The sequence below is a fragment of the Anser brachyrhynchus genome (genome assembly GCF_964034855.1).
Source record: "Anser brachyrhynchus genome assembly, chromosome: 2".
Lineage (NCBI taxonomy): Eukaryota > Metazoa > Chordata > Aves > Anseriformes > Anatidae > Anser > Anser brachyrhynchus.
In genome coordinates this window covers 156,055,665-156,080,833 of record NC_137695.1, presented here as the reverse complement: position 1 = coordinate 156,080,833, position 25,169 = coordinate 156,055,665, and the positions used below count along the sequence as shown (strand labels likewise).

At 40.1% G+C, this 25,169-nt stretch overlaps 1 protein-coding gene across 2 annotated transcripts in view; it reads left to right on the top strand.

The window, feature by feature from the left end:
* The first annotated feature begins 12,678 nt into the window (after positions 1–12,678).
* Positions 12,679–25,169, top strand: part of FAM135B (family with sequence similarity 135 member B) — a 262,573-nt gene continuing 250,082 nt past the window's right edge. Inside the window, exons 1-2 of one of the 2 annotated variants that reach the window (XM_080578503.1) lie at positions 12,679–12,730; positions 14,517–14,600. The gene's annotated coding sequence lies outside the window, so the exon portion shown is untranslated. The remainder of the gene's footprint in view (positions 12,731–14,516; positions 14,601–25,169) is intronic. The other variant, XM_080578510.1, reaches the window with a different exon arrangement.

Sequence of the window (25,169 nt, the reverse complement as noted above, 5' to 3'; positions counted from 1 at the left end):
AAGCTAGCTGGTGACCTTCTCAGCAGGAGCTTAATGACTTTGACAGCAATTTGCAGATGTTTGTCAAAATTTAAAGGTGAGCCTTCAGCACAGAGCATCTGAAAAATTCCTCCCAGGTATGGTAATTAGGGCATAATTAGAACAATTTAAAAAGAAAGCGTGATGTACTGTTCCTCACCTGGGAACACAGAGATCTCTCCTCCTCATGCTATAGCTCAGCTGCATCCATCAGTCCAAGGGTCAGGCATTATATAGTTTTTCTTTTCCTGTTTCTGACTAATTATTTAGGAGAGGTTTAGACCTCTGCTTCACAGAGAGTCATACTTTGAGAGAATAGAAACATAAAAAATCTGTGAACAGGAGACCACTATTGCCAGGTGCTGAGCTTTTCCCTTTGCTCTGTCTCAACAAGAGGTAAGAGGCAGCAAGGGAAAAGGAACCTCTTCCGTCTCACCAAATATAGCCTCTTAAAACCACTTCATTTTCCTTCTCTGAAGGTGGCTTTTCACTCTGCTCTCCTCCTTATGTGGGTCATCATGTCTGAAGAAGATTCCCTGTATATTCTATACATTGCTTTGGTTTTGATAATAAAGGATGTGGGTTTATTACTAATCTCAAACTTTCATGTTTAAACTGATAATGTTTCCATACTTTCAACTGTGGAAGAACACAGTTAAATCCCTTATTTTGGCTAAGGGAAAGAATCAATCTGTGTTTTCTTTCATGCTACAAGCACTCACTTCCTTGAGGGTGTTTTTAATCCTACACAATTCTGTTTTGTTACATCCCTTTGAATACTCAGTAGTAAGAGTAGCTCATTCAGCACTAAGAGTACCTTGGGAATTTCTTTGGTTGCTTTTTTGAAGATTAAATGGCTTTCAGGAGAAAATCTTCCTTTTTATCTAAGTTTTTCCTCATCTTAAATGTAAGGTCCTAGCTTTTTGGAATATATTTCAGGGCAGCCTGGAATAGATTGTTCTTATCTTTATCTAATTTTCAGTGGAAAAATAGTCACAGTGTTTCATTTTTCCCTCCGCCTCTTCTTGCCTTTATTTAGACTGAGTAAGCTAAGTCTCATTAGGTTCCTTTCCTATTTCACCCCTCGCAGGCCTTTTACCACCTGTGCTATGCAGCTTTGTTTCAGGCTATTTTAAATCTCCACTACTCCAATTTCTATGAGACTGAGCAAAATACTGTCATGACAGGTATCATTAGCAAGATTAGATCAAAACTATCTATAGGGGATGTTGTAGGCAGAAATATCCAGCTCCTTACATTCTTCAAAATAGGTACCACTTGAACATCATAAGAGGAAACTGTATAAAATAACTTTCTTTCTATAATGTGTTGCTTTTTCAAATACATATCCCTGATGGGCATGCTAAACAATGAAGCTGCACAGAACAGAATCGATTAGCATATCATTTGTTTCATAAGTAGATCCTGGGACTGTGGGTATGCTGTGAGTAATCCTGGGGATGCTAACGATAGCTGTGAGCAGAATTAAGGTGAAGATGGACTACACTTAAACATCAGCCTTCAGCAGTAGAGGAACAGTTCAGGTGTTCCTCGCTGGCTGTAGATGGGGACCTGTACCGAGTAGGACACAAGACGGTAATCTAAAATGTCTGCATCCATCTGGAAGAGCTCCACTGAATCTATTCTAGATCTCAAAGCTGAAACTGGAATAGCTGTATCACATTCATGATATAGACAGTTTCATTGAGCTTACTTACAGAAGTGCCAATACGGTATTGCCACTAAGGCTGTTACAGAATTTAAAAGGCACACAGTAATAGTGAATTAAAATGCACTCTCCCCATGCCTCTCATCAGTGTCCCCAGGAAGCACAATTCTAGCAGTAGGTTGTGGTGCTTCCCTGGTGCATGGAGGCACTTACTCCAGGGCTGACCATGCTTAGCCATTAGGAGATGAGATTGGATGAAATGACAGCCTGTGTAGTGTCACATGTTTCTGTTTATGGTCTTTTTGTTCCTATGGCCTTTGCTGCTCTTGTGAAGCAGTATCACAGATAAGATCACTTTAGCTTTCCATGGGAGGAAGATTTAGCTGATGCAGCAGGTATTCATAATGGGTATGTGTGTTATGTTCAGATTCAGCTCCTTCATCTGTGGCTGTCTAAAATTTAGGAATCTAGCCTGAGTAAGTTGTCTAGTAAGTAGTTCATGGAGAGAGAGGTAGCTCCAGGGGACAACACATCCTGTGGTAAGATAGGAGTCTAAATTAATCTGGAAGAAGGATTCTCTGGGGCACCTATTTCTTCTGGCTGCTTTACCCTACCCACCATGAACATGGATGTTAGAGCCAACTTTCTGTTTTGTCATTTTAAAGCCAAATTAATAAGGAAGCCATTAATGAATAAGTCAATTAAGAAGGAAGAAAAAGCACATAAATAAGATAATGGTCCAAGGAAGTAATGTTTTGTTTGTTTGTTTTGGCCAGGGGAACAACTCTGACAGAAATCTTTTAACAGTGTCTACGATGAAAAAGACAGTGTTATTTCTATTTCAGCCAAAGATAATGACTACATTTTGTGGTCTATTGCATTAATTTTTTTAATGAGCTTGTGTTCCTGAGAAGTGATGACAAACCTGGATGCAATTCCTGTCTGCTATAGGGCAGTTACAGCACATCAGCTGTCACGACACATCATGACACACATACAAAGATTTTAAGGGACTTTGTGAAAAAAAGAGTCCTTCTCTCTACCTGTCATTTCCAAGAAAATAAGAAAAGTGATAATTAGGCCTATTTAGGAGGTCTGGTTGAGCATCATGTGTCTTTCACACAGGCTACTGGAAAGTTTTTATAAAAGATTTTGTTCATGATTAATCCAAACCTTATTTAAACCATGACCTCACTCATTCATTAATTTCTATCTCAATAGAATACACTGGAGTGAGGAAAATGATGTTTTTTTTTTGTCACATAACTTGTTTACATCTGTAATCTCTTCCCATAAAAAATGCCAACCTACAGACAAAAATCACTAGACCTAGGAAGAAACCCCAATTTGTAAATCTGAGTTTTGTGGGGCCAGGACACACAATTTCCTTTGGAAACATTTATTTCTCTTTTAAGTGTAATCATGCAAAAAGTTAAACATTAAAAACAGCAACAACGGAAGATTATTGATTTATGTAACATCATAAAGGCATAGCAAAACCTAAAGAACTTACCTCTGAACTTACCTCTGAACTTACCTCTGCATTTTAAGGGATGTACACTGCATAGTAAATTAATTTTACAACAGAAGTATGGAAAAGTGAATTAATTCAAAGTTTGCTTATGAAACCTGGAACAGAAATGCATAAATGAAAAAAAGTGGAAGAAAATTGTTATGCAGGCATTACAGTGGAAGAGCTTACTGCTACAGGGGAAAGAAAAATCAGAGGTTATTCCCACAAAAATACACTTTTGTCCTGGTTTCATTAGTTTGCAGAATTATATGCCTAAATCTCATTGCCATCTATAAACATTAATGGTTTTCAAAAAGTCTAGGTTCCTACCTCTAGACTATGGATACTTGACTGAAACTGCTGCCTATGTCTGTTTGACAAAGGTTTCTTCTACGGAAAAAGAAAGGATTATTCAGAGTGTTTTGTCCCTTCCTGGGGTCTGAGTGCCAGTCTAGGGGACTCTGGCTCTCCACTGGCACGCCGGCTCCTTAGAGGGGAGATGGATGAACTTTTTGCACTGGTGGATTGAGTCTTGCCCTCAGTGTTCATATGGATATTGGCTTTTCAGAGCTCACAAAGTGATCCCAGATATAAAGATATCTGCTGTGAACAGAAAATATGCATGTGATAAAGAAGGCAAAGTTTCTTATTTTTAAGCCTTAATATAGAGGCAGCCCAAATAACACACATACATATCATCAGGTTCCAAAACAAACAAACAAACAAAAAAGCATATTCCTAGTGCAAATAGAGCCACCGGGACAGATTATAAAGGAAAAAAAAAAAAAAAGGATTTTTGGTAATGAGGTTGACTATCTTCCAAATAAAACATTTTAGTTTATCTATACTGGGCTTGATGCATATATGCATATTAATAAAAGGTTGAGCTAGATAAGTAATGATTATGAACCTCTGTGTTATTACAACTCTGAAGAGTACATATTAATAAAAGGTGAGCTAGATAAGTAATGATTATGAACCTCTGTGTTATTACAACTCTAAAGAGTACTTCGGGGGTCAGGAACCAGCAGTATGTTGGGAGATTTTGAATGGGATGTCACAGAGCTGTGCCTGACCTAGAGTGAAAGCAACTGGGCACAGCAACAGTGAGGAGAAGAAGGGGCCCGGTGTGCTCCCAGTGGGCACTTTGTAGAGTTGGGTCCCTACTCTGGCAGCATCAGACTTCATGTCAGAGCAAGAGATGGGTGTCACCACTGGAAGGAACCTGTGAGCAATGCTGTGTTTCATTTAATTCCTCAATGGTAAGGCTGGTGGAAGGACAGCAGAAATTAATACTCTTTTGAGGTACTAATGAGTCAACTAAATGAAATGAGGGATAGCTTATAAAGGCTTAGATCTTGTTTCTGATGTGTAAAGGAAGATGAAATGATCAAGGGGAGTTCACGGAGAACGATATGCCCAGTTAGCTGGTGAGCAGGAAAGGAGATGAGCTGAGGAGAGAGTTTTCACTGTGCACAGAGAGGGATGAGGCAGATTGAGACATGACTATTTTTGTACCTTGAAGTATAGGAAGTGGCAGGGCAAATTTTGGCTATGATCCAGTAGTAACTACAAATCTTATATAGACATTTATATAGAAGGAATAAATTTCTAACTTGGTTAAAATTAAAAGGCAATAACCTAAGTAATCGACTGGTTGATAAATCAGTGCAGTTCTGGGACAGAGGTAAAAGGGAAAGAATCAAATGAGAAACATAAGACCATGAGTCCAGCTGGGATAACTCTGAAAAATGTATGTTAATCAGCTTTGCAAGACAAAACCTCGACAAGTCATAGTTCCTAACACCACCTCCAGTTTTCCTGGTGCACAGCTGAGAGGTTGCCTTCATTTCCGCTTTCACAGGACAGCCACGTGAAATAATTAACTAGCCAGTAAAGACCACGTCCTCAGCACAAGCTGCTCCAAATTAGATTGACTAGAAATGACAGAATGATCTCACCCTCCTCAGATGTAAGTCAACTAGTAGAGAGGCCTATTTTTGTTAACACCACATGGCTTGAAATAAATCATATAGTCACAGAAACCATCCCTGGTGATGAGCAGGGACAAGGGGACACAAGGACTTTGGCAAGCAAGCATTGTCAAGTGCTTGCTTTTGTGTGGGTGCTCAGTAAATCTCTGCTTGACTGTATTACTCAGGAGCTACCAAACTCTTCAGGCACTGAATTTCCAGGAGCAAATTTTTCAGACCCTCATCTCTCTGCTCTTGAATAGGTTTAGAAGTGCTTAAGTCTTGAAAGTCCTAATTAGCTCATATCTTTATCCAGATCAAAAGTCTCTAATGGTGATCATCTACTTCTTTTACTTTTTGTGATAAAAAGGCTTGGAGCATCCCTTACAAAATCTGTCCTTCAGCAAGATATAGGAGTAGATATTATGGCACCTTTCATCCAATGGGTCAGTGGTTACGGCAATCATGGAGGTTTGGGAGACTTAAACACTTCCTTTGTCTAAGGAAATAATATAGAACTATGCTTCCAATTTAAGGCAAAGACCTTAAACACTGGGTTTGAGGATGTTCACGAAAGTTCCCTTCATGTAGTTTATTGAAGTGGTTTCACTTTGCTTAAAATAGTGAAATACCCTTAAGGCCAGGAGTGAGTGTGTGTTTGTCTTAATGGTAGCTCTCCCCCTGTCATGGAGAAATGGAAGACTTTGTTTTAGTCTTTGGTTCCCTGAAACCTGAAAGAGGAAAGAAAAAATAATGAGGAATAGTATAAAATAATGAGAACAGTATTTCAAGGAACAAATCCCTTTAAGCAGACTGAGGGGAGGAGATATGGATTAAGATCAACACAAGCATGGCAAGGGAACTGGTCTTGGGAGTCTATCATGTGGTTGTTTTTAGTCTGTTAATAGAATTTCTGGATGAAAGGCCTAACTGTGTCTATTCTGGATGTGTTTTATGAGGAGCGTGAGTACAGAAAGTACAGTTATAGGGTCCTTATGCTTCCCTTTTCCTTCCCCCAGGTAGTACTCTTTGGTAGTACTGGAAGAATTGTTACCTTAGGGGTCCTCCCTGATATGATCCAGACCCTCAGATATTCTGACCTCTCAAAGGAAAAATATGTCTTGATATATTGTAAAGCAGCAAATTAAGTGCCTGGAGTGACTATTACTGTTTTGGGTGCATCATAGATAAAGCAGGAGCTAAAGAAGCATTTTGAAGGTCATGATTTTGAGGACCCTCATACTGAAAATCTATTGACTCACAGTAGAATATATACAAATAATGTATATACCAATGGAAATCAAATGTCTCACATCCAACAAAATATGGGAATGTTTAACTGGAAGGGAAAACCTGGGTCCTTTAGTCCAATCCAGCCCTTTGCAAGCAGCAGGAAGAGTCAAGTCAATGTTACATCTGGATGAGTCTACAGAAGGTTTGTTGCATATCTGTAAATTCTCTGATATATGTTCATGTATATGCATGCATGGATTCACCTGCATAACACTGGAACCAGTTCCTGAAGACTGTGTAACAATGAAAGAAAGTGATCAAGGATGAACTCCTGCAGTAGGAGGAGTTAGTCATGGAAAATACAAGTGAATGAGACTAAAAACAGATTCTGGATAACTATAGGTCTGATTAGGCATACTTTAGTCATCAGAAAAGAGATCATAAATCAGCATCTCTGATCTACAGTCCCTACCACCAGAGGTCCCTACCACCAGATCCAGAAAGCAGAAAATGGGTGTGAAGGGTCTACTTGTCTCTGTGGGTCAGAGAGCACAACTGAGCAATATGTGGAGGCATGCTGACATACTTTAGATTTGAAGCATTTCTTTCCTCTGAAAAGAAAGTGTCAAAAACATTTGACCCATCCCTGCAAAGCATATACTAAGATGGATACTGTCTGATTTAAAGTGGGTGAATCAACTCCAGGAGGCATTTTAAATAAATACATGAACAAAAAGAAGCCACATTTGGTCTGAAAGTTTTTCTAAGGTGTGTGTGTGAGGGGAAAGCCTCCCATTTCCACTGCTGCAGTGCAACTTGCTGCACACTCCAATGTGTTGCAACGGCAGTAATATAAGCTTTGGTCTCTCTATTGCTTGATTTTGATATCAATGCAAACCCACTGGACATGCAGGAGGTTTGACTAAATCTGACAAAAGTAACCAACCAGACCTACCAACAAAATATGCAATTTAAAAATAACTTAGTCTTTAATAGCAACTAGAAGAGCAATACATTTCAAATTTAAGAACTAAAGTTATCTCTATTTAAATTTGTGTATTTCATATGAGTTTCTAATTGTTGCAATAACACAATTGCATGGATTTTTCCTCCTAAAAGGAAATGAATCCTTTTGCTCTACCTTTGGGCATACAATTGATTTCTCATCATACTGGAGTCCTCATCAGCCTGTGCTAATTGTTATCCTAAGCAGCCAAATTAAAAAGGGAGGAGGCTTAGTCTGCCATCCCTAGAAGCATTTTCTCCATGGCTGGATCACGCTGGTGGAGCAGCATGGTCAAGGTAGACTTTGCAATGCCTAACCTGTAACTGTTTTGAAGAGATACAAGGTGAATCCCCAGGGATTCAGTATATTACCTTTTCCCCTTCCCTAAATTCACTTCAATTTGTTGTTTCAAAGGATTATTGATCTGAATGCTAAAGTCATTAGCCTCAGCACTTAACTGAGGATGTGAAGAAGTACATTTAGGTTAGCATCACCAGGTCAAAAACACATGTGAGACGGAAATCATTTCTAGAGTTCCTGTGAATTGATCCAATAAAAGATAATGTATCTGCCTGAACCAGTGGTTCCCATATGTCACATCTTATTTCCATATACAGTTATGCCCCCATGGTAAGCCATGATTTTTAAATTTTTTTGTTTGTTTGTTTTAGTCAGTAGCAAGCTAACAGAAAAGTGGGAAGGTTGTAAATTTTAAAGAGAAACTAGAAATCAGTGTATCAAAGAGGGCAACGTGAGATAACTGGATACAATTTATCTTCTACTCTGTACCTTGGGCTAGAAAATAGTCATATAGAGTTGCTCAGGTAGATGTTTTTAAGTACTGAGTAACAACGTGTCCTTCAGCATCCATAGTTCTCATCTACTGTGGTGGAGAAGACTATCTCTGGGCAGAAGCTCACTGTGGTTCTGGACTGAGAAACTGCAATTTGCCCAAGAGCAGCAGAGGCCCAACCCCACTCATTTGAAACCATGGGGTAGGACTGAAATGTCAGAATTAACAATTGGAAGATGTGAATAATCAGCTCTGCAAGCTGGGACTCATCCAGAGCCATTAATATTTGGAGATTGTTTTAAGCCCTACAGCATGGATTTAATGTCCTTTCTCAATGTTGTCTGAGGGTGAATTATTTTAATTAAAAATTCTAATCATCTATAAAAATAACAGTGAGTCTTCCTGGTATCTTATGTAGATGTTTTACCACATTTAGAATCCTGCTATTTTATTATTATTATTATTATTTTGTTTTATTTTTGGCCTCAGCCCCATCCTGTAGCAATTAATTACAGTTTAATCACATGGTGAGTTAGAAATGACATTCCTTTGATCTCCCTTTCATTCCTCACCTCTTAATTTCCTTGAACTTCTATTTGGACTCATGAGACAGAATCTTCTCCAGAGCATTCATTATCTTATATTCTTTTACCACATCCCCTCCTAGCCATCTGCTTTCTAAAATACATAATTGCAGCCTTTCTGAGGTTAGAATTTTGAATAGTCTACAAAGTGCTTTGGAAAAAAAAAAGGATCATTCTTAGATTTTTTTTTCCCTTATGAACAGAAACTGTAGATATGCTGCATTCAACAGTGAGCTACTACTGATATTTGAATGCTACTTTATTACCTTCATGTTTCCAACTCCTCTGGGTCATCTAATGTGTCATTGCTGGCAGAGGAAGATCAAGTCTGAAATTCCCCCCCAGTTTAGATGTCAGCTCTTGATGCCCCATTCATCTTGTCTAATCTGTTCACTATGATTTATTATACCCCAAACTTCTCAAGTGCAGAAATATGAGTGTCCTGTCTGGCTGTGTGTGGTGATCTCTGACACAGAACTCCATTTCATACCAGCGTGCCCAGCCCCCAGAAAACAAACAAAAGAAGTCTTAACCAGACCAAAGCCATGAATAGGTAACAGGTGATAGGTTGGGAGGGAATGGCCTCAATATGCATCAGAACAGGTTTAGGCTGGACATTATGAAGAATTTCTTCACAAAAAGGGTTGTCAAGCGTTGGGACAGGATGTCCGGGGAGGTGGTGGAGTCCCCATCCCTGGAGGTATTTAAGAGACATGGATGTGGCACTTAGGGATGTGGTTTAGTGTCAGATTTGTTAGTGCGAGGTTGGTGGATGGACTTGATTAAGAGTCTTTTCCAACCTAAATGATTCTAAATTCTTTAGCTGTTTCCCTCCTTCCTGCCTCCACTCCTGTGTGACTGGGAAATCCTTAACTAAAGCCCACCCAACAGCTCCTTTGAGCTCTTGTATTACACTGGTGAAGACTACTGCAGTTCTGCAGCTATGGGATACAGACAATTTGTGATACTTTTTCATCCAAAAGTAAAGGTTTTGAGTCTGGGCTGTGCCTGCTGAAGGAGCAAAACTCTCCTGAGATATGCATGAAAATCCCCATGATGGAGATATGCATGGCTGTTCCCCCTAAAACAGGGTCTTTCACTTCCATGCTCTTTCTGTGTTTCATCTAAGGTAAAGTGCCATGCTTCAGTTATGTAGATATAAAGTTTAGATATCACAGAATCATAGAATATCTGAGTTGGAAGAGACCCACAAGGTTTGTCGAGTCCAACTCCTGGGTCCTCAAAAGACCACCCAAAAAATCAGACCATGTGTCTGAGAGCATTGTCCAAACACTTCTTGAACTCTGGCAGGCTCGGTGCTATCACCACTGCCCTGGGGATCCTGTCCCAGTGCCCGACCACCTCTGGGTGCAGAACCTTTCCCTATCACCCAGCCTGACCCTCCCCTGTCCCAGCTCCATGCCGTTCCCTCGGGTCCTGTCGCTGTCCCCAGAGAGCAGAGCTCAGCGCCTGCCCCTCCGCTCCCCTCGTGAGGGAGCTGCAGGCCGCCATGAGGCCTCCCCTCGGCCTGCTCTGCTCTGGGCTGAATAAACCAAGGAACCTCAGCTGCTCCTCATATGTCTTCCCCTCCAGAACCTTCACCATCTTTGTAGCCCTCCTTTGGACACTTTCTACCAGTTTTATATCTTTCTTGTATTGTGTTGCCCCAAACTGCACACAGTACTCGAGGCGAGGCCACACAAGCACAGAGCAGAGTGGGACAATCCCTTCCCTCAACCGACTAGCAATGCTGTGCTTGATGCACTCCAGGATACCGTTGGCCCTCCTGGCTGCCAGGGCATGCTGCTGGTTCATGTTCAGCTTGCTGTCAACCAAAACCCCCCAGATCCCTCTCTGTGGGGAGGGATCCCTCTCCAACATCTCATCCCCCATTCTGTACGTACAGCAAGGGTTGCTCCTTCCCAGGTGCAGAATCCAATACTTGCTCTAGTTAAACTTCATATTGTTGGTAATTGCTCAGCTCTCCAACCTGTCTAAACCTCTCTGCAAGACTTCACCATCCTCGATGGTGTCAACAGCTCCACCCAATTTGGTATCACTGTGAACTTTCTCAAAAAACTTTCAAGTCCTTCATCCAAATCATTTATGAAAACATTAAAGAGGACTGGTCCTGAAATGGAGCCGTGGGGAATCCTACTAGTGACAGGTCGCCAGCCGGATGTAACCCCATTTACAAAACCTCTATGGGCCTGACCCATCAGCCAGTTGTTCACCCGTCTTATTGTGCTTTTATCTGACTGTATTCTGGTCATTTTGTCCAGAGGGATACTGTGAGAGACAGTATCGAAAGCTTTAATGAAACCCAGAAAGATTACATTTACTAGCTTCCTTTGATCAACTAGATGGGTGATCTTGTCATGGAAGGAAATTACATTTGTTAGACATGACCCTCCTCTAGTGAATCCATGCTGGCCCTGACCAATGACTGCATTGGCCTTTCTGTGTTTTCCAGTAAGTCCCAGAATAATCTCCACAATTTTACCAGGCACTGAAGTGAGACTGACTTAACCTGTGTAAGTGCACATTGGTAAACCCTTCTAATATGAGCCAGTAGAATAAAACAAGGAAAAAAAATGAAATCCTGAAGGGATATATAAAAAGTTAGTTCATCTTGGAAGTCTGTCCTTCTGCTTCTAAGAAGAAGGAAGAAAACAAAAAACAAACAAACCCAATCCGCATCTATGTGATTAAACCTGAAAAGCTAGGACAGAGATAACAGGGAGGAGGTAGGAGAAATTGTTCCCAGAGTAAAAGTAGAAGGAAAAGCTAAAGGTTTAAAAAAAAAAAAAGTTTGAAATGTAATCCTTTAGAAATATGACCTGCCCTCACAGTGAGAAGCTGAAAGGAAAAGCTCTTCACCTGAGATCAAACAGGCACACAACAAATAGCGAGTCCTTACATGTGGCTCCTGCAGTTGCATGCACAGGAACCAAGCAGCAGATACAATCGATGTTTGCACATCACCTCATTAACACCAGTGGGTCTGTGCCAGGTGCTGTCTTGTTTCAGGGCTGGAGAAAAGGGCTGAATGCAGGCCTCACACCACAGTGCTATTTTTGTCCATATATAGAAGATTTCTGATTTAGAAAGGACTTCAGCTGGTGAATAGTAGCATATTCCTGTGCTTTTAGGAAAGAGTCACAGCAGCTCGCTCTCTACTCTGTATTCAGGTGCAATGGGCAAGTCTAATACTTGTTTTATTCTCTGGTATAGCTGCATGGTACAAGTGAAAATGCATGAAATATGATCATAAGGGACACAAAAAGCCTGATTTATTTATTTTTTCCCAGAGGACTTAATTACTTATAACTCCAACTGCCTTCAGTTTTTGGACTCACTTTTGCAGACATCAGTCCTGAAATGCAAACAGAAAAAAATAATAGCTCTGTTCCAGACAAGAAAGGTGAAATTAAAAAAGTACTTGAACATTATTTTTTCAGCTTTAACTCAGACAGACAACCACTATGATCAGATATATACTACAGCAAAACCTCATTATTGCAAAATGTAGTTTTCTGCAGTACTCAAGTAAAATGTTCTTCAGCTATTAACTCCACCACTCTGCTGTTGTAAACACCATTGCATTAAATGTCTGTGTCTCTAAAGAAATTGCTGCTCCTTATGACAATACACTAGCTTTCAGAAGAAGAAACAAAACCAAACAAACCTTCAATACTATACACACAAACTATGTGCTTTGGCATCAGCCACCGCTTGCAGCAAGACAAGCTCACCTAATGCTGTCAGTGATGCTGTGGGTGTAGATGAATATGTATGCACATGTTTGGGATCTTAGTCCTTCCCACCACTTAACATAATCTTCACCGTGGCAGAGCTTCTCCTATAAATACTCTGCCTTTTAAGGCATATATCTTTGTTTTAAAAAGCTACCACACAGAAGGGAGAGCTAGCTTAAACAGGTAAGTTATTTGTATTAAGAAATAATGGAGATGGAGTAAAGCAGACTTAGAAAGAAAGAAAAAGTTATTCTGCGTGGGAATAGGTAAGGGCTGGAAATGGATGTTACAGGTCAATATTGTTCTCTTTTCAAGGAGAGAATAGAAATCTCCTAGCCGTCTGTCAGTCTTGACGTTAGTTCGTTATTGTGCAAGACTTTGGTTATTTTCTTCCTGTTATTGAAATGCTTTGAATACTTCTGTTTGAATGAAGTGTCAAGATCAGCTGCTAAAAAAGCAACTGCAAAGAAAGTGAAATACCATATAGACTGTAACTTCATTAGTGGTGTTGTCTTCCCTGCGGTGTTTACATTCTGTTGTCACCATCATATTGTTTCAGTTATCTGTTTGAGGCAAAGGTGATAATTTAAGATATTTACTGATAAAATAAGGGGAATCTAAGTTGTATGGAGTTTCCAAAAATTACTTCTGCTGTGATGCATGTGGAAACTGGGATGATAGCCTCTGAGGTTTCCTTGAGGATCTTGATATATTAGTACCCATAATGATGCGTGATGTAGTAAAAGCCGTGTTGAAACAAATTATTCAGGCAAAATGAAAAGAGTAATCTGTTTGTTTACTTGCTGATCCCCAGCTTGGCTTTCCAGCTCAGTGGCTTGTGCAAAGTTCTCCTGTAAGTTACAGACTTGTACACAGATGTATTATGCTTATTGTAGAAATTTAATTTAAGTTTATTTAATTTCTAATAGGAGACTGTTCTATTTCTTTTTCTATTTTTTTTTTCTTCCCTGGGTTAAAAGCAAACGAACAAAAAACCCCACAAAACTACATATCTGCTGTTTCTAAAGCAGCAGAAGCTATTCCAGTAGGGGAAAGGAGGATTCTTGTAGTGGTGCTGATCTGAAGACATAATGCAATCTTCTCCACTCAGGACTTGCTAGTCTGGATCAATTAACAGATTCAGCTGTTCAGATGAGTTTGACTGTTAGGCATGAGAAAATGAAGCTTACTTTTTTGAAAGCATGCTGGAAAGAGAAGATCTAAAATAAGACTACTGTCGAACACCAAACCTTTAAGAAAGGATGGACAGCATTGAAGGAGGAGGGATCTATTTAGAAAGCTTTAGGCAACAGGTGAGATTGTACCTTTAAGTGGTTCCTGCAAATTGCATCTTCAATATGTGGTCATACTGCAGAAATTTTTGTGGAGCAGCTTGAAGACCAGGTAAAATGGAATGCGATTAGTTGTTCACAGGCTCTTTGTGTTTATTGAGTACCACCACGGAGTTTGAAAGAGGGGAAGTCCTCCAAGCAGAGTAGTGGATGTCTAAATGCTGAGGATGAGGGAACTGCTGAAGACACGGGGGAAGGCTAAACATGCAGCCATGGGTGTTTTTGAGTGTGCTTTTTTTTTTTCTTTTTTTTTTTTTTTCCCTAATATATGGCTTATTTGAAATTCCTGGAGCGATGCTAGGAAAACCATGTAGCACATTGCCTTGAAAGAAAGGCAGAATCATATTCAGAAGGGATAAAAGTTGTGGACAGGCACTTTGATTATTGCGCCCGATGGTTGCCTTGGCAGAGTTTACAAAGTAACAGGATGTGGATAGAGGCATGGGTGGCATCTGTAATAGGCCGTTAAAACTCTGTGTTTTATTGTGGAGGGGTGTTCCACAAGTAAGAGGACCAGCCCTGCTCCCAGGGAAAGCTGATGCCTACCTTTCCCTGGAGCAGGAATGATTAAATTTTACATCCTTGTTTGACTCACCATGAAGTCTTTGCCTCCCCAGGTCTTTTGCATGCCATTTATCTGGCTCGACTGGAGTTTAATGGTTCACTCGTTCTAGATGACCCCCTTTCTGCCATGAACTCAGGTAACTTTTGCCATGGTCCCTTAAATATGCATCATCATGATTGCCTGGACTTGGCAAGGCATTGCACACACCCTTCTAATCAAAGGCAATGCCAAGCAGAACTTGCTGGAATGTTAGCAGTGGTTTAAACACAGTAAAATGTAGTGTGTGAAAGGAGAGACTTCAAAGGACAACTGTGCTATTGCATGTTTTGAATATTTACTAATGTTAAGCTCCACTGAAATTACCAAAAAGATGAAGGTGTTAGTGAGGGAAGGTAGGAGGCTGTAGGTGTTTTCCTGAATGTTTGCGTGGTTCTCATTGGGAGTGTCCATTATTGAGGTGGGCTGGGGTGCTCTAGCAGTTCTGATCTCTCCTTTGTTCGTCTTAACTCTCCTCTGGAGATCAGACCTTCCCTAGCAGGTGTTTTATAGCTCTGATGTCTCTCCTGCTGGTATTTATTTATGGGCTCATTAAGTAGTATTTTCCATAGTTAGTTTAATTAGGGACTCCTCAGCTCTGATAAAAGATTGTATTAAATCTTATATAATCCCTGCTTGGCTTATTTGTTTGCAGGCTAATTCTCCACCCATGTTAACTTAATAAGACATCTTTTGATACTCTGCTCCAACCTCTGTTTCTGGGCTGCTAGTGGAAACCAAAGCTTTGCTGGGAAACTCAGCCCACCCCCCTGCAAGGGGACTGCTTCAAGAACCTGCTTTTTTCACTGGTGAGCTTAATTTGGACCTTGTGCAACCTCCTGGTAACACTGAAATCAGTGGAATGGAGCCTGAAATCAGAGATGTCTAGCCTCTTCCTATGGATGAGGTCTAAACTAAGGACTTGATTATATTTTTTCTTTCTTTTTTAAATAAAATTGTTTCTACTCTGAATATGCACCAGATAAGATCTATGGGATGAAATCCTGGCTTTTGTGAGGACTACTGACTCTGATAGTGCCAGATACCAATTGCTTTCATGCCCTTAACTCTGGTGTTAAATGCTCTGGTGGCTGAGTTGTTCACACACAGCTGACAGACATAACACAAGGCCTGCAGGAGCCCTGGTCTCTTCTGGAGAAGCAGCTGAAGGCCAGTGGGAAAGCCTGGGGTATCTCAAATGGCATCAGACACCTCCATTTCGGCAACTAAATATTACCATGGGTGAGAGCCCATATGATGTAAAATCATCTCCTCTTTTTCCATAAGAAATCCTTGTAATAAGGTATATTCCATATAAATTTGATAGTTTATATTTCCGATAGCACACTGTAAGCAAAGTGGTTTTGATTTTTGCCACTACTTTGCACTCTTATAGTGACTACCAACCAGAACAATTTTGCTAGAAACTCGAAAGTTTAAGCCACAAGGTTTTAGCACTTTGACCAAAGGAAAATGTGTCAGATTTTCATGTTATCTGATATTTCTGTGCATATCTTCTTAATCAAAAATAGCAAGCATTGATATAATTAGGGAAGACCATGTAAAAATTCCTTTTGTTTTGAATATGTGAGATATCAGAAGAGGAAAAAAAAAATACTTGAGCAAGGTGAGGGAATTAGCTGAAATCCTGATTTTCTTGAAAGGCCTTCCCCAGACACTGTGCTTTCAGACGTTTTCTTGCATAAGCAACTTGTAGCACAAGGTTGGGCTGTGTTGTCATGGAGACTTTCAGGATACCTCATCATTTTGCTAGAAAATACAAGTTTCAGAGTGGCTGTCATATTAATTTAGTCACAGAACCAGCCTTCCCACTGGTCCTATCCCTTCAGCCCTCATTGCTGTTTACACTAAATCTTTTTTATGCCCTTGCTAGAGCTTAAGGGTGGTTGCATGTTCTTTAATGAAACTGTCTTTGCATGAATTGACAGGGCACAGTGGAATAAATTAGTGTGAAGAGGGATTTATGGCAAGGCTGAGAGGAGAGTGCAGAAAGGCTTCAGTTTTGTGAGGGAAGAAATCTGTGTTGCCATCACCAAAAACATGGTTTACCGTTTGCTCGGTCATGTGGCACTGACCAGATGGTGCCTGGAGGAAAAAAATAAAAAATTAAAAAAACAAAAACAAAAACAAACCATCCAGTTTCCATGTATGAGGCATCTGAGAGAAAACCTGAATAACTCCATTGTCTATATCTGACGTGCTTCCAGATTTAGCACCATGTGCCAAAAGATCTGGAGCCCCAGCTGACATTAGAAATGCTGAATGTGAATGTATTAATCTGTAAGATGGTTTGTGTGTGTAGTAGTAGGAAACTTTCAGACCTCCAGGGCTAGAAGTCTTAAATGCCCCCAGGAGTCTACCTCTCCTTCAGATGGGATTTGCCCAGTAATTATGCAGTAAAACGAGTCTGATTCCTGGTGTGTGCAGTGCTGGCCTCAAGCTGTCAGCCCGCTTAAAAGGGTATAAGAGAGAATTGACATTAAATTGTCATGTGCAGCTTCCAAACACTGTTTTCACTCTGACTTGTCTCTCATCCTTCCAACCATTCTCTGCTCATTTTTGCCCTGACATCCACACCAGCATTCCTCTTTGGATATTCATGAATCTTCACTCACTTCATCCTCTGCTTTCCCTGCGCCAGCCTCAAACACAATTAGACCTTCATGGTGCTCCTCTTTCTCTCAGCTTTTCCTCTCTTCCTTTTGCCTGAAACCAAGGAGGCTACCTGATGCTGCTGCTATTACCAAGTTACATACAATTTGCAGGGACACAAATTTCTATTCAGGTCCTTTCCAGGAGGTGTGTGTAGGTGGAGCTGATAGATGACATCGAGACCTCACAAGGCTATTTCAGACAGACAGCGCAGAAAGAAAATGAGCCTACAGTAGGCTAGGTTGCTGTGTCCTGTCTGCTGTCCCTCAGATTTATTTCACTTCTGCAGGATATATATGTTACAAGAAACCTATTTCAGGCTATGTCCTGAAAGTTCTGTTTGTCCCCATGTCTGCCTTATTTCTTAACCCAACCCCCTTCACTGCCGAAAGCTAAAGGCAAATTAAAATGTCGTTGGGTGGTTGTAATTTGTCAGTGCAAATTCTCATATCTCTCCAAGTCAATTAATCGTTCAAGGAGCAGGGGGTTACACTTTGGATTCTAGCTGCTTGGTGGAAAAATTCTGTGCTTTCTCCTTCTGAATGAAGTTTTCTTCCATGCTAAGGGATTGATTGGTGGTGGGATGCCAGCAAAAACCTGGCTGATTGTAGAGAGGGAAAAGGTTCCCTGATGTCCAAAGGATTTTCCTTTCCTTTCTTGCCTCCTAGGCTTTTTCAAGCATCTTCCTGGATGCTTCAGTCCTCCAGTTGATGACCACAGACCCAACATCTCACACCAGTGGTTAGTCCTGGGGACCTACACAGATGGAGACAGGGGTGTGCTCTGGTGGGGCAGCAGGTTGGGAAATTCCCTGCTTGCCCCAGGGCAAATTACATGGTAGGATTTAGCACTGTTGTGCTAAAACTTGGGAGTGATGAGAAATTAGATTTGACAGGTTGCTCTGTAGTCTTCTAAGACCTGATGTTGGTATTCTTACACATAGTTCCCCTCATGTCTGAAATGTTCCCCAATTCCTAGAGATTCCCAGGTGCACAGGAAGGAGAGAAACATTGCTTCTGTAGAGCATCTTGACATCTCCTCTGGTCCCATTTTAAGTTAGTGAATACCTGTCAATTTACATTTCCTCATAATTATTTGCAGAGAATGTTGTGTTCTGCTGGACAGCCCATCCTACTCATCTTTACACAAGTAATCAGCTTCAAGAAATGCAGTGAAATGGGAATGGAACTGGTTGCTGTTTGTCCTCACCTGCAAGTGTGTTGTGCTCTGCAGTACGTAGAGCTCTCCCAGAGAATGGGTCCCTGTGTTGCTTCTCAAGAGTAAACAAAGAAAAAGGAACTATGTTTTCTCACAGTAATAAAATGCAAAACATTTTCAGAAATGGGGATTTATTCTTTATACCTTTATTTTATGTTTGGTGGTGTGTATCCTAGCGTTTCCAGCAGAAGGTGTTCCAGTTGCTGCATTGCTGATCAGTGACATGTTTGAGTAGGTAGAGTTTTTCCCAAAGATATTGAAAGAATTAAAATCAACTACAGAGTGACGAAAGAAGAGTGGTTATAGCTGTGGTTTTGTACAGGATCCTAGGCAGTTCATTTGGGGCCTTTAGACATGATACCGTTGAAAAGGACATTTGAGTTTAAGTGCTTTGAACTTCAAAGGTGTTGTAGGTGTTTAGTCCCAATTTAAAAAAATAAAATTATATATATATATATATAAATATAAAACCCACCACCAACAACAAAAAAAACAAACAAACAAAAAACAAACAAACAAAAGACAATTCTTGGTTTCAGAAAAGCTAGGCAATGGTAAGTGCTTGATGGTTATTTTAAGCAATCTTCTCTTCTGCATTTAGCAAGCCACGATAAATCTTATTTAGAAATGCCAGCATAAACATTTGCAAACTCTTGACATGATGAAGCAGACTGGGGCTTTTAAGAAATTAGAGAAAAGCTAATTCATGTGTCTCTTTACCTGGCTTGTGCTGGTCTTCTCCAAATGCAGCACATTAGCCAAATTACTTGCAGTGCATCCTACTAATGCAAGTGTGTTTGTAGCAAAGGTAGTAATATTTTATATCCCCAACAACATTCCTCTATAGTAAGAGACAAAAGGAACCCTAAGATATGTCAAATCCTGCAATGATCTCTTTCTTTAAGAGATCTTTAAATCTATTTAATAGTGATTGACTAGAATGTCCCAATTATGTATGCATACAGAAAGCTTAGAAGAGACGGATTAAATGATTTAGCAAATTTCTCACCCTGCTTGGCTCAGATGGATGCATATATACCAGTTATATTTACCTGGCAGGTGTTCCTTTCCTCTCTGTCCTTTGGTCTTGTTCCTTCTTCTCTTACTCCAATCAAGACTTAAAGGGATAAAAAGAAGAAATAAGCAAGATGCTTAGGCAGTCTGTATCAGTGTGGCAGTATGGAGGGCACCCAAAGATCTCTGAATATCTGACCTCTCCTTCAGACACTTCAGCATGGCTGGTTAGGTAGAAAAGCTGAGACAAAGGAATTAAGACCACAGAAATTAAAGCATTGCCTCACGGTGGGAGTTCTTTGTTTATTTAAATACAGCATTCAGGTAACATTTAGCTCATCAGTATCTGTACAAAATTTTACTAATTTGATGTATGCCCTACCTTATAGCAGCGTGTCTACATGGCAGGGAAAATACTGCCACATTTTGAAAGATTGGGTAACAAAGTACATGATGGAGAAGTGGCCTGGCTAGTACGTTTGAAGTCTGGCCTGAGCTCAGACTCAGGGAAAAGTTTGTAGAGCATCAGGCAGAAGATGCTTTGCCATCTACCAAAGTGCCAACTCCAACATCATGACAATGGAATACAGCAAATAAACCTAGAGGTATCAGCTTAAGATGTTTAGAAACTCAGTGTGAGCAGACAAGTCCTGTGTCTCTCTTATGTCACCTCTTCAAGGCAGTGGGTTACCAGAAGTCTTCCGGATCAGAAGAAAAAAAATAGGTTCAGGTAGGAATTTAACTACTACCCTTCAACAGCTACAGATGCAGAGACTTTGATGAATGGGACTTGTAGCTAAATCCTCAGATGAGTTTTGATTAGCCAGTTGGCTGAGAACTCATTATAGAACATATATATGGTCTTAGTGTCAGCTTCCTTGCTTGTATTTTCTCCATCCACTTGTCCAAAGATGCATGAGTCTCTGTAATTTAGCAAGACAGGTGCTGTGGCAGGAGATTATGGCAGCCCAGGGGAAGTCTGAGAATTGCAGGTAATATGCCAGCTTCCAGCTACATGGCCAGCTTTTCTGGCTCATTTGGGTGAGGGCTGTTCTGTTTTAGGATGTCATTCTGGACACCAGAACAGAACACCTTGTACCTTGTGGACACTGCGGTTGTCCACAGCCTCTTCATAGAGACTGAGAATAGTCTTAGACCCTTCTGTCCATCTGTAAATGAAGCTAAGGGCTAGACACTCCGACTTCTGTCACCCAAAACGATCAGTTTTTGTGTCTGTAAACCATTTTAAATACCTGATGCCATTATAAACACCTGTCTGCCAACCTTGGAGGGACATCATAAGGCCTAATTAAATGTTTGCAAAGTGTTCTGCCCTGCTGAGATGCAAGGTGGTGCAGAAGACAAAATATTATTACAAATATAAAGTCTACCAGGATCTAGGAAAGTAGGTGTCTATACAAAAGCTCTAGCATAGTCTCTTTCTTTTGCAGTCTGCAAACAGAGTGTAAATGACAAACTCCAAGAACTTCTCCCCAAAGGCAAGTTCTAGGTTGACACAAGATGCTGTCCCCTGCAAAGCAGGTAAATTGTGAGTGTAAGACAGATACACAGCCAGAAGGTGAGATTAATTAAGTTTGTTTTTCTTTCTGTCTCTCTCTCTCAGTTTCTCTCTCTCCCTGTTTCTCCCTTTCTTATAGCAACACTTACCTTGTTGAGGTCAACATCTGAGCAAGATACTTTACCTGTCTGTATAGCTGATGAGAGAAATTAGCTCTTTTTTCACAGTCCCCAGATCTGGTTTTGGTTCTTTCTTTTGAGCAATATGAGTTTTGTCCTATGTGGTTACTAGGAGAGCAGTTTATGCTTTTTGTTATATTTGTATATCTACACTGTATACGCCTAAATAGTCTGTGTCTTGAAACATGGATCCTGTCAGACAATGTGCTATAGAAGGATTTGGGGTATGAGTATGACCCCTCACTTTTCAAGAAGAAATCCTGTATATAGTCATCATGGGTCTATCATTCAGTAATGTTGGACTCGATGATCCTTGTGGGTCCCTTCCAGCTCAAGATATTCTATTAATCTAATGTATTTGAAGTGCTGCAGTAAATCCAAAATATCTTCAATGAAGCTGAAATCCAGTCCATGCTGAGACCCTGAAGCTAAGCTTGTCTTAGCTGGTGAGTCTGAAAATTAATTTCAGAGAGCTTGTGCCCCAGACTCTGGGCTGGTGGTCAGTGTGCTCTTCAGATAGTGCTTGTCCTGCATATGGGAGATCTCCAGTTGGCATAGATCACATCAGCAAAACTACTCAGCTTGGTAAGGGTGAGACCCATGGATTACACTTGCTCATTCACTTTCCATGCTTTTACTAGTTTTGCATTTGATATCCTTCTCTGGGTAAAGTAAATAGTACTTATGTGTCACTAAACAGCAACCATAAAGCAAATTGGTTAAGCTTGCTGCTGGTATCATTAGAGGGGAGCAATACTAAAGGCAAAAGAAGATGATGCAAATCATGCATAAGAAGAAAATATAATTCCATCTCCTTCTGCAACATCTCCAGGCATCATTTTATACTCCAGTACAATCACAGCCAGTGGAAAAACTCTATAGATGTTATTGCCGCTCCTGATTTTATTAGCACCAGTCTGGATTTAGTGCTGTCTGTAGTGTTTGTCACAGTGCAATCTGAGAACAGATTAAAAACGTCACAATGCAACACCAGGGCAGATAAACTGAGGATTATTCAAGAATATCTTGTTTTCTTGCTGGGACAGTAAGGCCTATTTTAGTCATCAAAAATTTTAAGGTATAGAAGCCAACACGCTCATGATGCTTGGAAAGAATTAACTGAACAACAGGCCATAAAGTACTTTCCTGAAATTACTTTCCTTTTCCTCTCCAGAGGTTGATATTTGGTACATGTGTTTGGGAAGTTGTTGCAGAGCTAGTACCAGCAGTGGAGAAGGTGACAGTAGTACTGCAATGCTAGAACTGTTGGAGCAATGGTGGGAAGAGATACTGGCCAAATGCTGGGGTCTGTTAGAAAGAAGTGGATATGGACCAACTGGCGGAGGTAGCAAAGCGTTAATATCTGAGGTGCAGGCAGCGATCGGTGGTGTTGCATCTCCTGTTTGTCCAGCACAACCTACTTGAAGGATACTTCACTTCAATGGGAGGGCTTCCTGATGTTTTCTGAAAATTGAGTCTATTAAATTAATTTTGATTATATTTAATTAGAACTTCAAAATGGTCTGCTATCCTCGGCTCCATCAGTGTTAAACACTTTTATAGGACAGTAAAGCTACAAGAGCAATTAATGTACGCACTAATGCAGGAGCTGTAAATATTTTCAGTATAGTCAAAGTGTCTTAAATAGCACTTACAGCATTGCTTTTTATTATTCAAAGAGAAAATATTTTGATTCATCTGAACGTGTGTTAAAAGCATTAGTGCTTTTGGAAGCATCTGGAGCCATGGTGATTTGTACTTCTGCCCTGGCCTTAATTTTCCCATTTCTTCACTAGTGTACCAATCATCAAGGCAAGAAACCTTGCAGGTAAAGTGTGAGCCTGGCTTGCTCCTTCCTGTCTTTCTCTTCCTGCCATACAACTGCTGTTGCATTTATTTGTCCAGGAAGAAGATGGGAGTAGGAACGAAGATTAAATGATACCTATGCCACAGAGCCTCTCACCTCCTCTGCTCAGACAGTCATCCATTCCACAATTAGGGTCAGCCTAAATTGCTTTAAGTTACTAATAGTCTAGTTAATCACGCAGATTGGAATAGGTGGTGCTCATAGGTCAATCCTTTCTGCATGAGATCCCCTTCTCCCAGCTGATTTCTAGCGTCACCTACCTGCTCCAGAGGTGAGAAGAGATTTTAAAGCATGAGGAGAGTTGGAGTTTAGAGTAGGGAGTGTAGAAACTGCTCGGGAGAAGAACCTGCTGTGGGAAAGACGATGGGAGGGAACTGGGATGGACAGACCCCAGTTTGGTGGGAGGAATGGAGTACCAGTAAAGTTTGTTCTTAAAACCCTGGGAGCCTCTTGACTAGGCTTTTCTTTTTCTCATTTGGGATGTAGCAATATTTCAGCAGACAGATATAACAGATCATGCATTTCTCACAGAAAAATTCAGTAGACTTTATTTGCTTTCTTTTGGTCCAAGTTCTAGTGTCTATGGAAAGCATTTTTTTTTTCTTTTTTATCTTTTTCTCTTTTGGTGACAGATTACACAAATCAATTTTAAAGCTCTTTGACCCCTTCACTTTGATGGTTTTTTTCTAAATCTCTTTCCTATTCATCTTTTCTATTCCTGTTCTAATCAGTCTGTTTAAAAGCTAACTGAAGATTGTTCTGGAAAGAGGTGGATCACATAAAAATGCTATAAATGGTGTGATGTGTACCCTGAATTTGGGACTGAATGGAAACTTAAAGAGTTTTAAGAACAAAGGAAACTTGAGAGTTAAACAGTAACAGAGATCAACTGGTGAAAGATGAGCACAGAGGTAACAAAAAGGGATAGAAATTGGTGAAAACAAAGATACTGATGTTTATCTGTGGAAATCTTTTTCAGAAACACCTACAATGAAATGCTCTCACTTTAGAGTTATCCATCTGCAGTGCTAGAAAAACACAGAGTTAAGTTATACTGAGTTATTTTTCTATCCCTGCTCATTTTTTAGGGATTATATTTGAAAGACTTTTCTCTCATGATAAGGATTAAATATGCTACATCAAAAATGGATTTTGACTTCAGACCTCTGTTTCTGCAGTCCTGTAATTTAAGAAAAATAACAACGGTTGTGAAGTCCAAAAAGAAAATGGCAAACGAGTAATGGCATTACTGTGAAATGTCTTTGGCTTTCAATTGAACAATTGTTAAATGAAGCTAAAGTATACATTTCACTGCTGTTAACTGTTAGTGATTTGAAAAGATGTACAATAAATAAATAAATAATATTGAGACACTGTTAAAGATAACTTTATTGTGAAGCTTAAGGGTGAAATTAATTTTGTGTATAAGTGCATCAGATGTCCAGCAATTTAAGTTGTGGGCTGTCTACCTTCCGTAGCCTGGCAATTTTGATCTGTGGGACTTGGAGAGAACAGCTAGGCTCAGTCATTACCCACCAGTGTGCTATGGATCTGCATAATCACAGCACTGTGACAGTTAAGTAAATATAGGATTTGCCAGAAATATTCTGTAAGTGTAAAGCAGAGGAATAGCTCTCAAAGTGAGTACATGCAATTACAGCCACCTGACCTGGAGACCAGCTAGGATGGAAATTCACAACAGCTCCATAATGATCACCACACATGTTGAGGCTATAGTGAACAGAAGGCAGCTCAACTTTCATTTAAAGTGCAATAAATTACTATGGATTTATCACGGCAGAATAAGAAGTCAAAAGCTAAAACCTTGATTCTGTGTATGGCTATATGAATAAATTACCAAGAGCTAAACACTCCACATGAAACTTGTCGTTGTGGTAAAGGGACCAGGCCAGACTTTATTTTTATCTAAAAGAAAAATAAAAGGCAATTTAAACAATAGTGCTTTTAACTAGGTTCAGCTTTATACTACTTTGACATGGCTATCTAATCTGTTCTACGCAGCCTTTTATAGTAAATATCTCAATAATGGAAGACAGTATCCACATTTCCATTAGTGCTATGAAGATCTAATGCATAATCAATATGATGTACAGTAAAAGAAAACCAATTATTAACCAATATGTTAATGAAACAAATTAGCTAGAAAGATGGAGATTGCACTTGGCCATTTGTTTTGTG